We start from the raw sequence: 15,898 nt of genomic DNA on the forward strand, positions 1-15,898 counted from the left end.
TAGGTCAGTAGACATCTGAATTTGGGCCACATTTGGCCCATGGGCCAGACTTTGCACATACCTGATCTATATATTAGAGAAACTATTCAAAAAAAGGTGTTTCAATGCAGTGTTGTCAAATGTGACATAAATTTAGCGTTTTGAGTGCTTATTGATGGATAAATGGAAAACCGACACATACTGTACACATGTATATTTATCAAAGTTTTAGGACTGGCAGGTATTTAACGATTTCTTTTTTGTTGCTGTTGCTGTCCAATCATCAGTGGTTTATCCTTCTCTGGCAGGTTTTCCACGGCAAGCTGTCTCACCGTCTCGGTGCTCACCTGCCAAAAGAAGCATCAAAGAGGCGAGGGAACCCGGGCTCCTTCTATTGTCCAACACTAACAATCTTTGGCAGCACAAAGACGGGAGCTCTGTGGGTAAAGTAAGACTCCTGTGTACCTTGGAAGGGGCAGCAATGGAGGTAATTGGATCCTGCATCAGCCTGAACGAGGCCTGTGAAATGGGGAGGGTATTCTCTGCGACTTTGCTCCCACAGCAGACACACAATATGTGTCTGTATTTGGCCTCGGGGGGCGGAATAAGAATGGCAGATTACGGCGCTGAGAGGCTGCGGCATGGGAAGCTGCGAAGGAAGATACAATCCTTTCCTGACTGTTTTTCAGCCGAATAAAGAGCAGAAATCGAGGTGCCATTACCAAGCCCATCTTTGGAAATGAAGCAAAACAGCAAGAAAAACATGAAAGCTCAGTTCCTATCGCAATGCTTTTCCAAGTCAGATTTTTTCACTGAAAGCATGGCCCATTAGAAGGAGATCAAATACTCTTAACCCATTGGCAAATTTCTATTAAATAAACAAAAAAAAAGGTCTTATTTTAAGAAAATATTGTAGTCACTATGACATGTTTTCTCAAACTAAGATTGTTTTGCTGTTGAAAAACAGAGAAACAATCAAGAAAAATTATTTTTCTTGCAAGACAGAAAATAAAAGTTTTTCTTGAAACAGGTCTTTTTATTTCCCTGGGATTCACTGGTTGCTGCCTGCTTTTTTATGTGTCTTTATATTATTGTTACGGAAGTTACATTAGAATAAATCTTTCGGTCCAAAAAAATAAAAATAAGATTCCACTTTAGCCCTGGAGATTACAAGAACAACTTTCACCTGGGATTTAAAAGTTATTTTGACATTTTTTTCTGTTTGTTTGTTCTTTTTGGTTAGCCACAATAAAAACAGAATAAAATAAAACAGAAAATAAATTTGAATTTGAACTTGTGCATTCGCCAGGGTCAAGGATCGTGCCCACTTTAATACCAACAAACTATCTTGAATAAAAATAATAACACTTATAGAAACATTTTTTTTACAAGATAAGAATCAAAATCTTTTATTGTCATTATGCAGGGCACACTGAAATTATTTTGCACTTTTGAATAAAGACCTTTACAAGTATGAAAGACTGTACAGTAAAATATGAATAATTTGTGCACAAAAATTTAAAGTGCAGCCAGAGCATGTCACAGTGTATTGTCAGGGGTTAGGGGGTTGTGTTAAGTCTGCATGTGTGGGGGGGGGGGGGGGGGGCACAAGTGTGTGATTAGGGGAGGAGGGGGTGGATCGACTTCACAGCTCTGGGGATGAAGCTATTTCTCAGTCTATTTGTGTGAGTTTTGATGTCCCTGTATCTCTTTCCAGAGGGATGAGGTACAAACGGTTGATCTTCCAGGTGGGTGGGGTCTGCAGCTATGCAACCAGCCTTCCGTCGGAACCGGTTGTCGTACACTGAGTCGAGTTGTGGGAGAGGTCCTTCCACAATCTCCTGTGCAGTTTTCACCACCCGGGCCAAGTCCTTTCTGTCTTGAGTAGTGCAACTCCCGTACCGCACCCTTTTCCTAGCAGTTGCATTAAGAGTCCAGTCCTCTTAAGCTTCCTGAGGAAGAAGAGTCTCTGTTAACCCTTCTTCACCAGGTGGGATGTGTGCAGCGACCAGGTGAAGTCAACAATAACCTCCCTTTGGTCTCGGAGGTGTTCAGGACAAGCTTGTTGTCGGCACACCATTCTGTTAGATGCTGGACCTCCTCTCTGTAGTGAGTCTCATCATTGTTCGATTTGAGACTTACTACGGTGATGTCATCAGCGAACTTTACAACCATGTTTGTGAAATTGATAGCAGAGCAGTAATGGGTGAACAGAGTGAAAACGGCCGGGCTGAGGAAAAACCCCACTTGAGGCCTGTTGGTGAGAAAGTCCCTGATCCAGAAGGACAGAGAGAAAGACAGGTTGGGAAGTTTCAGCGTCAGCTTGTCCGGGATCACAGTGTTAAAGGGTGAACTGAAGTCTACTAACAACATCCTGAGGTAGGTGTTAGTATTCTCCTGGTGGGACAGGCCCATGTGTAGGGCTAATGAGACTGCATCTTCTGTTGATCGGCTCTCCCTGTATGTGAACTGATGACTGTCCAGTGTAACAGGAATGATGTCCTTAATGTGGCTCAGGACAATCCTTTTGAAGCAATTCATAATCGCCGGTGTCAGAGCCACCGGCAATCTTTCAGGAAAGAGACAAAAGATTTTTTCGGCACAGGCACAATGATGGAGGACTTGAGGCACACAGGAACTGAGCTGAGCAGGAACTGGTGAGCTCCAAGGACCGATTGAAAATGTTCAGAAAAACTCCAGCCAGCAGATGTACACATACCTTCAGAACATGACCTGACACCTTCTCTGGTCCTGCGGCTTTACTGGTGTCAATCCTCTTCAGGACGGAGCTCACTTGATGTAGATGGAGGATGAGAGGCTGGGACTGTTCCTCCAGCTGTAAGAGATGACCAGTGTCTCTTCTGCTGGGCGGGTCAAAGCGTGCAAAGAAGATATTTAAGGTGTCAGGCAAGGTGGAGTCATGGGTGATCTGCTGCATGTTGCTCCTGTGGTCTATGATGGTTTTAATGCCTCTCCACAACTCCCGCGGGTTGTTGTTAGCAAAGGGCTCCTCTATGCATTGTCTGTGCCTGCGTTTGGCCCGGCTAATGCCCTCCTTAGCTCTTCCCAGGCCCTGCTCGCCTTTCACCTATAGGCTGCATCCCGAGCTTTGAGCAGAGACCGCACCGTGCCATCAAACCATGGTCTCCGGTTTGGAGACACTTTGATGGACTTTATGGGCAGGACAGCATCCGTGCAAAACTGCACATAGCTCAGGACAGGATGTTGTGTTGTCCTGAAGGTCTGAGCCATTTTTAAGCACATCCCAGTCAGTGAGTTCAAAACAGACCTGTAGTCTGAAGAAGCCTCTTCGGTCCGTACCTGAACTGTTTGGGTGGTTGGTTTGGTCCTGCAGATCAGAGGTTTGTATGTTGGGATTAGCTCCACAGATATGTGATCTGACATGCCCAGGTGAGGAGCTGCTGCAGCCTTATATGCACCTGAGATATTGCAGTAGACTTCATCCAGTGTGTTGTTGTCTATGGTGGGAAAGTGTATAAACTTCTGAAATTTAAGAAGCACTGCTTTGAGTTCCACATGATTGAAGTCTCCTGCCACAATCACAGCTGCTTCTGAGTTGGAGCTCATCTGCCTGCAGATCAGACAGTAGAGCTCCTCCAGCGCTAGCTTGGATAAATATATAAGCGTTTATGAGTATAACCTAAAGGAAGCACATTCATTTATCTTTCACGCTGAATTTTCTGTTGTTTTGAATCAAGAATTTGATAGATAGTCTAGCATTACGCTCTGTGCAGGCACACAAAGATGCACCACATGTCTTATCTCCCAGCTGCTGGAAACCAAAGCGGCGTTAAAGTCCTCGTCTGAGCTACAGCACAATGTCAGGCAGCTGCTTCCCCTCCTGCAAGGCCATAGAGCGCTCTTCCTCTCAGCTCTGTTTGATTGTTTTCCTCCAACTAAGCTGAAATGTTATCTTACCAAAGATTTTAGGCATCCTTAGTTCACCAAAATGATGGAGCGGCAACGTCTGAAATGCAACAAAAATGCAAAGAAAATTAAACAAAAAAATGTTTGACAACAACTCAGATAAAACTGCATAAGGATACTTAGAGGGGGAGTTACAGTTCAGAAAAAGTTTATGTGGATTTATTGAAAACAAAGGAAAATTGAAAACTGAAGTATATTATGAAAGTTGAGCTAAAAATTGTTTTTTAAAAATGACAAAATGGCTTAAATGCTGAATAAAAAATAGACTAAACATGTGACTTTGGGAACTGCCTTTACTGTAAAAGGCAAGTTTTAAAGTGCAAAATGTCTAAACACTAAATTCGCTGAAAAAAAAGGTAACCATCTGAAATTCGGCAGAAGACATGAAAGTATCAAATATATCTGCTGGAGCTTTAAAATTACAAACATTAAAATAACACAATGTAAATGAAGATGATACTAGTTTTAATTATATATTCATTTTTCCCCAACTTACCCCCTTCCTCATATAACCTCATATTAGGGTGATGGTATAGGGTTTTTGGCCTGCGATGCGCCTTGGGGGAGGGAGCTACTTGGCAGTGGTCCCCCTCCCATGGTTGCCGTATGGAGTGGGCCCCCCCTCTTTCGGTTTTATTTGCACCTTAGACATGTAGGGCCCTTGGTAGGGGGGGTGCTTGGACATCACTGCCAGCAAGCAGCAGATGTCCTCCTAGCACCCTACCCGCCAATTTTAACTGCACCTTAGACATTTAGGGGCCCTTGGTGGGCACTGTGAGTAATCAGGAGATGTCCCCTCAGTCCTCTACCCGCCAATTTCAACTGCACCCCCCTTAGTACACACACCGTTCACTCCTCAAACTATACATTCAAACATAAACACACACACATGCACACAAACACACATACACGGACACACATTTTGCAAGGAAGGTGGGACCTAGGACCATTTGTCCCCTACCCCTTCCCTGGTGGGGGGTACGGGGCCCTTGGCAACGGCGGCCGGGGGTGTCCGAGTCCCTGGGGGTTGGGTTCTGGTCCTTGACCCTGAGCGCTGGGCCTCGCCAAATTTCCAACTTTGGCCGAGCCTGGTCGGGCCACGTTTACAAGACCACTTGTGGGCCACCCTTTTCCCCGGGGTTCTACCCTCCTGGGCGGGGGCGGCTGGCCCCTGCCTTGCTCCTCCCTGGACCAACCGTGGGCCGGGTGGGTGGCTGCCTGGAGTGCGGAGCGGGTCTCCCTTGGGGGGTCTTGGCTCGTACTTGGGGTTGGAGTGGGGGTATCCCCAGAACTCCTGGGTGGTGATGGGGTGCTCGTCTGGGGCTGTGGGCGCCCTTCTCGGGTGGGGCCCTGTGTTGGGCTCTCCCGGTGCGGCGGGGGGGCTGCTCTTCTGGTTGGGCTGGGGCGGCGCTCTATTTCCCCCCATGCCTCCCTGCTCTCTGGCTCTGGGGGCCTCGTGGCAGTCCTGCTGGCCCTGGCCTGGGTGGCGGATGTGGTCGCCCGGGGGGCGGTTGTTCCCTGCCTGCTGCCGTGTGGCGTTGGGGGGTTCCGGCTGCCGCTGCGGCGGGGGTCTTCGTGTGGGGATGGCTGGGCACTCTCCCTCCTTCTTTTCACATTCCACCATCCATTTTAGAAGAACATACACACTCACCTGAGCACAGGTGTTAGCTCACCTTTGCACTAATAGTTTGCATGATTGAATGAATGAAATATTTCACACTAGTTGGTTTAAAGGCATAAGTATGCGTGTGTGAACACTATCTGTTTTGTGTACATGTTGACATGTGGACATTTTTGCAGCTAGCAGGTGTGTTGATAACATTTGAGTGTGTGTGTGGACAGGCCCCGCCCTTTTTGTACTACATTAATGATAAACAACCAGTAAACTTGCGGCTCTATGCTGCTTCGTGGTCTTTCCCCCCCCTTCCTATCATCACCCTCCTACCCCCCCCCCTCTCTCTAACATCCCTCTCTCTTCTTCTCTTCTTTCCTTCTTTCCTTTTCCGTCCGGTCCAACACCAAAGATTTTCAAACATGATTGAAATTAATAAAGTTTGGCCTCAATTACAAAAGGGGTTTATTCAGACATACCTTTGGTTTGTATGAAAATTAACAACCCCTGTTGTTAAAGTAAAATATGTCCAACACAAGAGGCCTTCAGTTCTCATCTGCCCGCCCAGCTGTTGGACAGGACAAGTTAAAAAAAAAAAGGAAAAAAAGAAAGTAACAATTTTCACATTGTTACGGCTGTGGCCGTATTTGGTTTTGGTTTATTTGTTTGTTCTGTTTTTTTTGTGTGTTATTTCTGTATCAGAGTGGGACTTGTGTTTTTTGTGGATCTTTGTTTGTATCTCTGTGATTATTTTCAGGTGTGCTGAAAAGAGTGTGGCCTTTAAAGCCACCACATGGACCTCCAGACCATGAGAAGGGAGCTTGGCTGCAACAAGTCTCCAATGCAGTTTGGCCCTCTTCTCCATTTTGTTTTTGATTTCACCTCTTGTTTAGTTATGTGTTGCACTTTTGTATTTTGTATTCGTAGTCCTTCGTAGTTTTGTCTGTGCCCACTCTGATAAGTCTTTTGGTTTATAGTTATGTTAAGTGAAGCTGTAGGGGTGAACAGCCATTTTCTTTAGTACATGTTTTCTCCTGTTTTTGTTAGGTTAAGGAGGTTAGTTTTTGTCTTTATTTTCCTTTTCCTTTTTACAGGTAAGATTACATGTTTCAGTTAGTTGGGGTTTTGTTTGTTATTTTGGCCTGGGTTCACCCTGAAGCCTTTTAGCTTCACTTTTAGTTCTTGTTGGTTGTTTATTTGTAAATAAATTTTTCATATTTTTATGGAGACATTTGTTTGGTGCTTTTTGTTACAGTTAAATTATTAGCCAAAACTTTACTTTTTTTATGTTATGCTGCCTCGGTGCCCCTAGACACAAAGGGGGCGTAACAACATGAAACGTGTCAAGGAAAAAGCTGATGCATCCACTGCTAATGGCTTAAAAGCCAGGGATGATGATTTAGGCCTCCTACCTGGACTTTTAGAATATAAGAAAATGTCAGATCATATTTTACAGGTGGCCGGGACAGGCTCCGGCAGCCCCGTGACCCCAAAAGGGACACAACGGAATACAAAAATGAATTAATATTTTACAGGAGAAAAAAACTGACACAAAAATAGTAAATCCGCCTTAAGCCACTTAAATTGTACTGTAATAAAATACAATGGTGTTAATTTAAAGACTTGAATTATTCTGGCCAATGAAAACAGAGCAAATTTACATAAATGACCAATTAATTGGGTGGTACAGACAGGCTAATCTCTGCTCACATTTTTTTCTTTTTAGAGAAATACTAATTTTAAGGTCATTTTGCAACAATGGAAATATAGGTTCATATTTTAGATTTTCTATAGATTTAACCCCTTTTTTCTGTCTACAACACCAGAACATGTTCTTTCGTTCAAACCGATCAAATCATCAAACTGCTCTGGATTCTGTCTGTGTTGTTTATGTAAAAATGTTTTCTGTTTTTCTAAATGTGGTGGACTGCAAACATGGAATCTCAACACCATATAAAGACACTTGTTTTCTCATCTCGCAAAAAAAAAAAAATCTGATTAAGGAAATCTGACAGCAAAATAATTTCAGTTTGAGAAAACATTAAATTACATTAAACTAAAACTGCTTATTTAAAGAAATTTTTTAATAGATTTTAAGGGTTTAATTTTTTGCTGTCTTCTTTCTCCTTCGTGGGTTGTTTGTTGAAGCAGAGTGGTGTGTTATGATAATTTCTGCTGTGTTAAATGGATTTTTGGGCCATTCCTTTTGATCACTGGCTGACTAGGCGGGCGCGGAGGCATTACATCCATTATACACGCATTTCTCCCTTCTTTAACAAATCTGATCAGAGTTGCAAAGAAAGGCAGGTGTAGGCATCCAATCAGTAGTGGTCACATGTGCAAAAATGTATCAACGATGCCTCTGCGCCCCACAGTTTGAGAAACTGCACTGTGGAAGTGCCAACAGTTTGAAAATTTATCATGGAGGAGAAACGAATAATGGGAGTTTGTGGCCAGTCAGAATTCTACAACACCAAGTTTTTTGTATATCACAATAGAGCTGGAAGTCTAGAGCAAGATCTACCAGATTTGCTCCACTTCAACCTTTCCCACCAAACCTCTTCCAACTGTAGGGGTGGACTAGTGAACAGTAAAAATTGCTCACTGGTCACTGGTTCTCCATGCTCCTTCTCGCTTTTTCAGCGTCATATGTCTTTCCCCCATTCTTTTTCTGACTCGCTGGTCCCCCATCTTCTGATGTGGTGGCGTCCGTTTTACCGCGTCTGCCCCTCTTTTTTCGGCTGTTCAGCAGGCAGTGTCGCAGCTCCCGGAACTGCAGCTCTCGCGTCTCCGGCGTGCATCTGTGGGGGGAGTTCTTGCAGTGTTCAGGTTGTCAGCGGTGCTTGATTGGGAGATGTCTGGGCGTTCTTGAATGCCATGATTGCCGGAATCCCAATGGTGAGAATACACTATGAAGTTAAAAAAAATACTTCTATGAATCTATGATGGGACAGCAAATCCACATCTACAGGGATAGCTTAGTGGAATAGTCATTGGGGTCAGTTAAAAAAAATTTCAAGGAGGGAGGGAGCCAGTGACTCCCTCCCCAAACTGGTCATCTCTTTCAGCTGTTAACGACTCAGGTGGAACTGGTTCGGTTTGTTTGGGTTTCAGAACACTGCCGTAGATGGATGGAAGAATAAACCTGAGACCACCATCCTTATTAAGAGAAGGTTCCAACTTGTTTCCCTTTAAGACTTTGAACTTTCAAATGTTTTGTCATAAGGAGGATTTCAGGATCAGAGTCCAGGACAGTCTGTGATCTCATAGAACAATTGGGTGCAACTCAGAAACATTTATAGCTTTTACTGTCAGTCAAAGATTAAGAGACAAAGTACAATAGAGTCCTAATTCTATTCAGCAGCAGTAAGTAGGAAAAAGGATGACAGTTCACCAAAGTAATAGCTATACTGATAGAAAATGTAATTTTTCACTTGTGTTGTTGACATTTTTCATCAGAGAACATTTGCTGCATCAGGATGATCCTATGTTGACAATGGTTTATTTTGAAAGGAACTCATATAATCCTTTGTTAAATGTAAAAATCAATAAATTAGTCTTTAAATATCAATTGTTTATCAATTACTTATTATTATTACAATTATTATTACAATTATTACAAAAACTACATATAATGGGCACAAATCAAAATTGTAACATTACAGTTTTTCTCAGTCGCTTTAGTACAATTCTCAGATCAGAATTGAAGTTTGCAAATACGTGTGTGCATTTCTCAAAACAATTTGTACAACAGCAAAACACTATGGATTTCTGGCAAAAGCCTGTAACTTGCTCAAAATCTTTAGTTCATCTCTCACAACTAAGTCTTTATGTCATTGAACATGTCAGTGCCATCAGAATGTCAAGTCCTTGTGTCATTGTCTACGAACAAGACAGTCAAATTACTTAGTCATGTTGTCAATATAACTGTGTACTTTAGAGGGAGGTTCTGATGTAAACTATGGCTAAAGTTTTGATGACAATTATTGTAAAATGTAAGTTACACCTTTTTTGTTTGATTGCAGGAGACTGGACAAGATTCACATTTACACTTTTATTGTTCATATTGTAATTTGTTGACAGACCATGTCATACCAACATAGAAAAAACCCACTGCAAACAGTAACACAAAGGGAAAAGAAAGATAGGACAATATTCTGTGTGGTCTTCCTACACCTCTTGTCGTTCCTGTATGTTAGGCCACAAATTCTCATCCATATCACAGCGAATATCCTCTCTTGCAATGCAGTGAAATGTGTTTGTCACATTATGAAAACTTGGTCAACCATTTTGCAGTTAATGACTTATACGATGAACTAATGACTAGGTGTTTTGAGGAGTAAGACTATTGCAGAGAGAACTATATAATACATTTTGATCAACATGACATAAACAATTGATAATGTAGCAAAGAGTAGAGAATTGTACATAATCATTTGCATGGATGTACCAAAGCAATTGCAACTTGTTCAAAGAAGTGAGAAACTGCTTATATGATGTGCACAAGTGACATCATGATGTGAAGACTGAACAAATAGTTTTGGGAATTTCATTTTCAACATAAATATAAAAGAGGTGTTGTGTTTTCCTGCTTTGCTGCTCCTACTGGATCAAACGACTCCTTCAGTGTTGAAGGTTGCAGACTCCTAATCTAACCATTGCCTGTAGAGAGACCTGGATAGCTTAACTCCTCCCCCCTGCCTTTTCAAACAGGAAGTACCTTCTGGCTCTTAGAAGCCAAAATCCCATATACATCTGAAGAGAAATAATTGACTTGATCTATGGCTGGACTTTTTTTTATCACAATATTGTTTTACATATCTAGGAATAACGATATAAATCATGACATAAACCAAATAAATGTATTTGTTAAATTTGAATGCTCTGTGGCTTATAAGAGAAATGTGTAATCATCAGCAGGTTGTTTAGATTTCAATATTTTCTTTCTTTCATACTTTAAACATAACATGCACTGAAGGACCATAATGCAACAGTTTTGTCAGATAACTAAGAAAATACTTTCATTTTTATTTTTTTCCACTTGTCCTGTCCAATATCTGAGCAAAGAGAGATGAAGGCCTCTTGTGTTTCACATGTTTTGTTTTAACTACAGGGGTTATGAATTTTCTGGACGGACCGGACGGAAAAGGAAAGGAAGGAAGAAGAGAGAGGGAGAGGGGGGGAATAGGAGGGTGATTATAGAGAGGTTACTGGATGTTTACAATAATTGCAGTGAGGGTCAGATGTAATACAATTCCATAAGGGCGGGGCCTGTCCACACACACACTCAAATGTTATAAACATACCTGCTGGCTCCAACAATGTTCACATACAAACATGTAAACAATACAACTAATGTTCGCACATGCATACTTATGCCTTCAAACCAACTAGTATGAAATATTTAATTCAATCACACAAATTATTTGTGTGAGTGTTTATGTTCTTCTAAAATGGATGATGGAATGTAAAAAGGAGGGAGAGTGCCCAGCCATCCCCACACCAAGACCCCCGCCGCAGCAGCAGCGGCAGCCAGAACTCCAACAGCCGCATGGTAGCAGATAGAGAACAACTTTCCTCTGGGCAATCTCATCCGCTACCCAGGCCAGGGCCAGCAGGACCGCCACAGGGGTCCCCAAAGTGAGAGAGCAGGGAGGCATGGGAGGGGACAGAGAGTGCAAGCCCCAACCCAACCAGAAGAGCACCCACAGACCCAGACGAGCACCCCACCACCACCCAGGAGTTCTGGGCATCCCCCCATCCCAACCCCAAGCACGAGCCAGGACCCACCCAGGGAGACCCGCCCCATGCTCTAGGCAGCCACCCACCCGCTGTTTGTTACAGCGGGAAATGAAGGAAGCACCCAGGCACAGCGAAGATGAGGCAGCAGGAGGTTCCAGGAAACAGGATCTTTAATAACTAAACCAAACAAACCAAAAAAAACACAGCTGAGCAGGACAAACCAAACTAGAGACTTGAGTCGAGAGCTAAAAAACAGGGAACATTAAAACTACAAACTGAGAACTAGAGTCGACTTACAATAGGGAAGCACAATGTTATGGACCAGCAAAGGAGGAAGGGAAAAACAAGACTTAAATACTCACAGACAACACGAGACACAGGTGAACACAATCAGGACAGATGGGGACCAAAAGTAAAATTCGAATACAACACAAAACAGGAAACCCTACAAAATAAAACAGGAAGTGAACTCAAAACATGACAGAACAAAAAAGAACCAAAAAACAAAAGCAAAGAAACTGAAACCGTGGCATGGTTGGTCGAGAAGAGAGCAAGGCAGGGGCCGGCCACTCCCGCCCAGGAGGAGGACATCCAGGAGAAGAGGTGGTCCACAAGGAGTGTTATTAACATGGTCCGACCAGGTTCACTCACAGTTGGAGTTTTGGCAGGGCCCAGCGCTCAAGGGCAAGGACCAGAACCACACCACAAGGACACGGACACCCCCTGGCTCAGATGTGATGTGATCCCCGGCTCTTGGTCTTGCCAGAGAACTCAGAGATCCCTCTCCCTGCATGGAAAAAAAGGGCCGCCGGGCCCAGGAAGCAAGCACCCAGGGAACACGGCCACCATCGTCAAGGGCCTGGTACCCCCCTTCAGGGATGGGATAGGGGACAGATGGCCTGAGGTCCCACCTTCCTTGGGAATTGCACCACGTGTGTGTGTTTGTGATGGTGTGTGTGTATGTACTGTATGTGTGTTTGTGTTGGAGTGTATACTGTAACCCTTGTGCTATCCTAGGCACTTTAACATTGGCAGTTGGGTCATCTAGACCCTCTAGACAGTGTGCTGAACCTTTTTTCTTCAATGATTTGTGATCTTCACTGGTGTCCATGGATTACATAAAATCTTTCCACCTTTATCCACCTCTGTCATGGTAGGGAGAACATGTCAATGTAAGGGTGGGGTCATCTAAGATAGCACAAGAGTTAAGGGGTAAAAGGTGGGTATACTAAGGGGGTGCAGTTAAAATTGGCGGGTGGGTTACTGAGAGGACATCTCCTGATTACCCACAGTGATGACGTATAAGGTGCAGTTACAGTTTTTCTCAGTTGCTTTAGTACAATTCTCAGATCAGAATGAAATTCCCAAAACTATTTGTTCAATCTTCACATCATGATGTCACTTGTGCACATCATATAAGCAGTTTCTCACTTCTTTGAACAAGTTGCAATTGCTTTGGTACATCTATGCAAATGATTATGTACAATTCGCTGCTCTTTGCTACATTATCAATTGTTTATGTCATGTTGATCAAAATGTATTATATAGTTCTCTCTGCAATAGTCTTACTCCTCAAAACACCTAGTCATTAGTTCATCGTATAAGTCATTAACTGCAAAATGGTTGACCAAGTTGTCATAATGTGACAAACATATTTCTATACAACTCCATTTTATATGTTTTTGTCTAAATCTGTCCTGAATTGGTAAATTGCTCTCAGGTGACTTGACTTCCTCTAACAAAGGTGCATCTCATTGACAATCAACCGGCAAGTATATACTGTATATGGCTGAAGCACAACACAATGTTCTATGTTTGACAATAGAAGGACAAGGAATTGGACGGGGTCGCTATGATGTGGATGAGAATTTGTTGCCTAACTAACATACAGGAACAGCAAGAAGTGTAGGAAGACCACACCAATTCCTACTGCACTGCCTGTACTGTTGTACAGAATATTGTCCTATCTTTTTTTTCCCCTTTGTGTTACTGTTTGCAGTGAGTTTTTTCTATGTTGGTATGACATGGTCTGTCAACAAATTACAATATGAACGATAAAAGTGTAAATGTGAATCTTGTCCAGTCTCTTGCAATCAAACAAAAAAGGTGTAACTTACATTTTACAATAATTGTCATCAAAACTTTAGCCATAGTTTACATCAGAACCTGCCTCTAAAGTATACAGTTATATTGACAACATGACTAAGTAATTTGACTGTCTTGTTCGTAGACAATGACACAAGGACTTGACATTCTGATGGCACTGACATGTTCAATGACATAAAGACTTAGTTTTGAAAGATGAACTAAAGATTTTGAGCAAGTTACAGGCTTTTGCCAGAAATCCATAGTGTTTTGCTGTTTGTACAAATTGTTTTGAGAAATGCACACACGTATTTGCAAACTTCAATTCTGATCTGAGAATCATACTAAAGCGACTGAGAAAAACTGTAAGAAAAATAAATCCCGTAAAAAGAAAAGCAGCATAATCATTTTAAAAGAATGAGCGAAACCACGAAAGATGAGCTGCGACATAGAAAGGTAGGAATACCTTCAGTTCTGTTTGACAGGGATTTTAGAGAGTTTCAGGTCGGGGTACAGACTGCAGAAGGGTGAAATAAAATGTCAATTTCTATACAGGTCTCGATCGTGTGGCCAGATTAGTAAAAATCATTCATCTCTGATATTGTGTAGTGGGCCAGACCGAACATGGAGGCTTGCCGGATCCAGCCCGCGGACTGTAGTTTTCCTATCACTGGTCTATCCTATGCTATTCTTAAGCCATTTGTAGGGAACAATGTCCATATACGTATATGATAATATAGGCCTTTTACCTTTGGCACACAAAAGAACAAATTAAAAAAAATATATATATTTTCCTGAGCTCTTTTCCAACCAGAAAGTAAGACGGCTCTGATCTCTGAGGCAGCGCCTTTCGCTTCATCGGTGAAATCCGTTTCATGACATCAACCTAAAGCTGGTCTGGGCAGCGTCTCTGCATTTCACCCAAGAAAATGGACAGCATAGATGGATAGATAAATAGATAGATAGATCGATAGATAGATAGATAGATAGATAGATAGATAGATAGATAGATAGATAGATAGATAAATAGATAGATAGATAGATAGATAGATAGATAGATAGATAGATAGATAGATAGATAGATAGATAGATAGATAGATAGATAGATAGATAGATAGATAGATAGATAGATAGATAGATAGATAGATAGATAGATAGATAGATAGATAGATAGATAGATAGATAGATAGATAGATAGATGGATGAGTGGGTGGGTAGGTATTGGCATTGGACAATGAAATTGAATCCATTACCATTTGCAGTGCAAAGACAAAAACTAACGAAATATAATATTAAAAAATATATCAATAAGTACAATAGGCACAAATTGTAAAACGGAAGTGTGCAATGTGCAGAATATGAATGGTGCAAAGGTTAAATATAAAATATATAATGAAAATAATCTAAATTTTGCTTTCAAGCTGTTTTTTTTATGATTTGTCTGTTGTCCCAGTCTGGGTGGGCGTTGTGGCAATGCTCCCATGAACAAGCTGGCTCCTGGAATGAAAAGATTCCCATATACTGTTTCCTTACAGCAGATCCAAGCCTAACTTGTCTGTTTATTTATTTATGTATTTATTTATTTACAGTTACATAGTCATTATTAGTCATTGCCGTGGTGCAGCGGTAGGGCGGTCAACCCATGATCGTAAGATTGCAGGTTCGATTCCCGCCTTGCACGCCCATGAGTCGAAGTGTCCTTGGGCAAGACACTGAACCCCACCTTGCCTCTGGTGGTAGGCGGGCACCTGTGTTTGGCAGCGGAGCGGCCACCAGTGTGTGAATGTGTGAGTGAATGTGTGTGTGACTGGGTGAATGGGTCCGTGACTGTAAAGGGCTTTGTCCTTGTAGGAAGAAAGGCGCTATATAAGTATACGCCATTTACCATTTACCATTATTCTTTGTACGTGGGGGCCATGGGTCATATGTTTTAACGGAGGGGAGTGAGAAGGGTGAAGGGTGGGTTGGGTTTTTACCTTATTATTGTGTGTTTTCTATTTTTAATGTTAAAGCGCTACTTTAAAAAGTTTGATTGATTGATTGATTGATCATAAAGTGTGATTGCCTGGAGGCAGAATTAGGACATTTCTAGAAAATCTGTCCTTTTTTTCTCAGCATGTTTGAATGTTAGTATTCAGTTATTTTTTTTATTATTTTTTTTATTTTTTTTACTTGTCCTGTCCAACAGCTGGGCAGGCAGATGAGAACTGAGGGCCTCTTGTGTTGGACATATTTTACTTTAACAATAGGGGTTATTAATCTTCAGACAAACCAAAGGTATGTCTGAATAAACCCCTTTTGTAATTGAGGCCAACCTTTAGAACAGAGAGGGATGTTAGAGAGGGGGGGGGTAGGAGGGTGATAATAGGAGGGGAGGGGGGATGAGACCATGAAGCAGCATAAAGCAACAAGTTTACTGGTTGTTTATCATTACGGTAAGGTTCAAATGTAGTTAGTATACAGTTAGATGACAACAAAGAAGTGTTCAAACCATTTATAAATTACTCTGATGCAATTTCGTTCAAAAACAAA

The sequence above is a fragment of the Oryzias latipes genome, chromosome 17 (genome assembly GCF_053564925.1).
Source record: "Oryzias latipes strain Hd-rR chromosome 17, Olatipes_Hd-rR_3.1".
Taxonomy (NCBI): Eukaryota; Metazoa; Chordata; class Actinopteri; order Beloniformes; family Adrianichthyidae; genus Oryzias; species Oryzias latipes.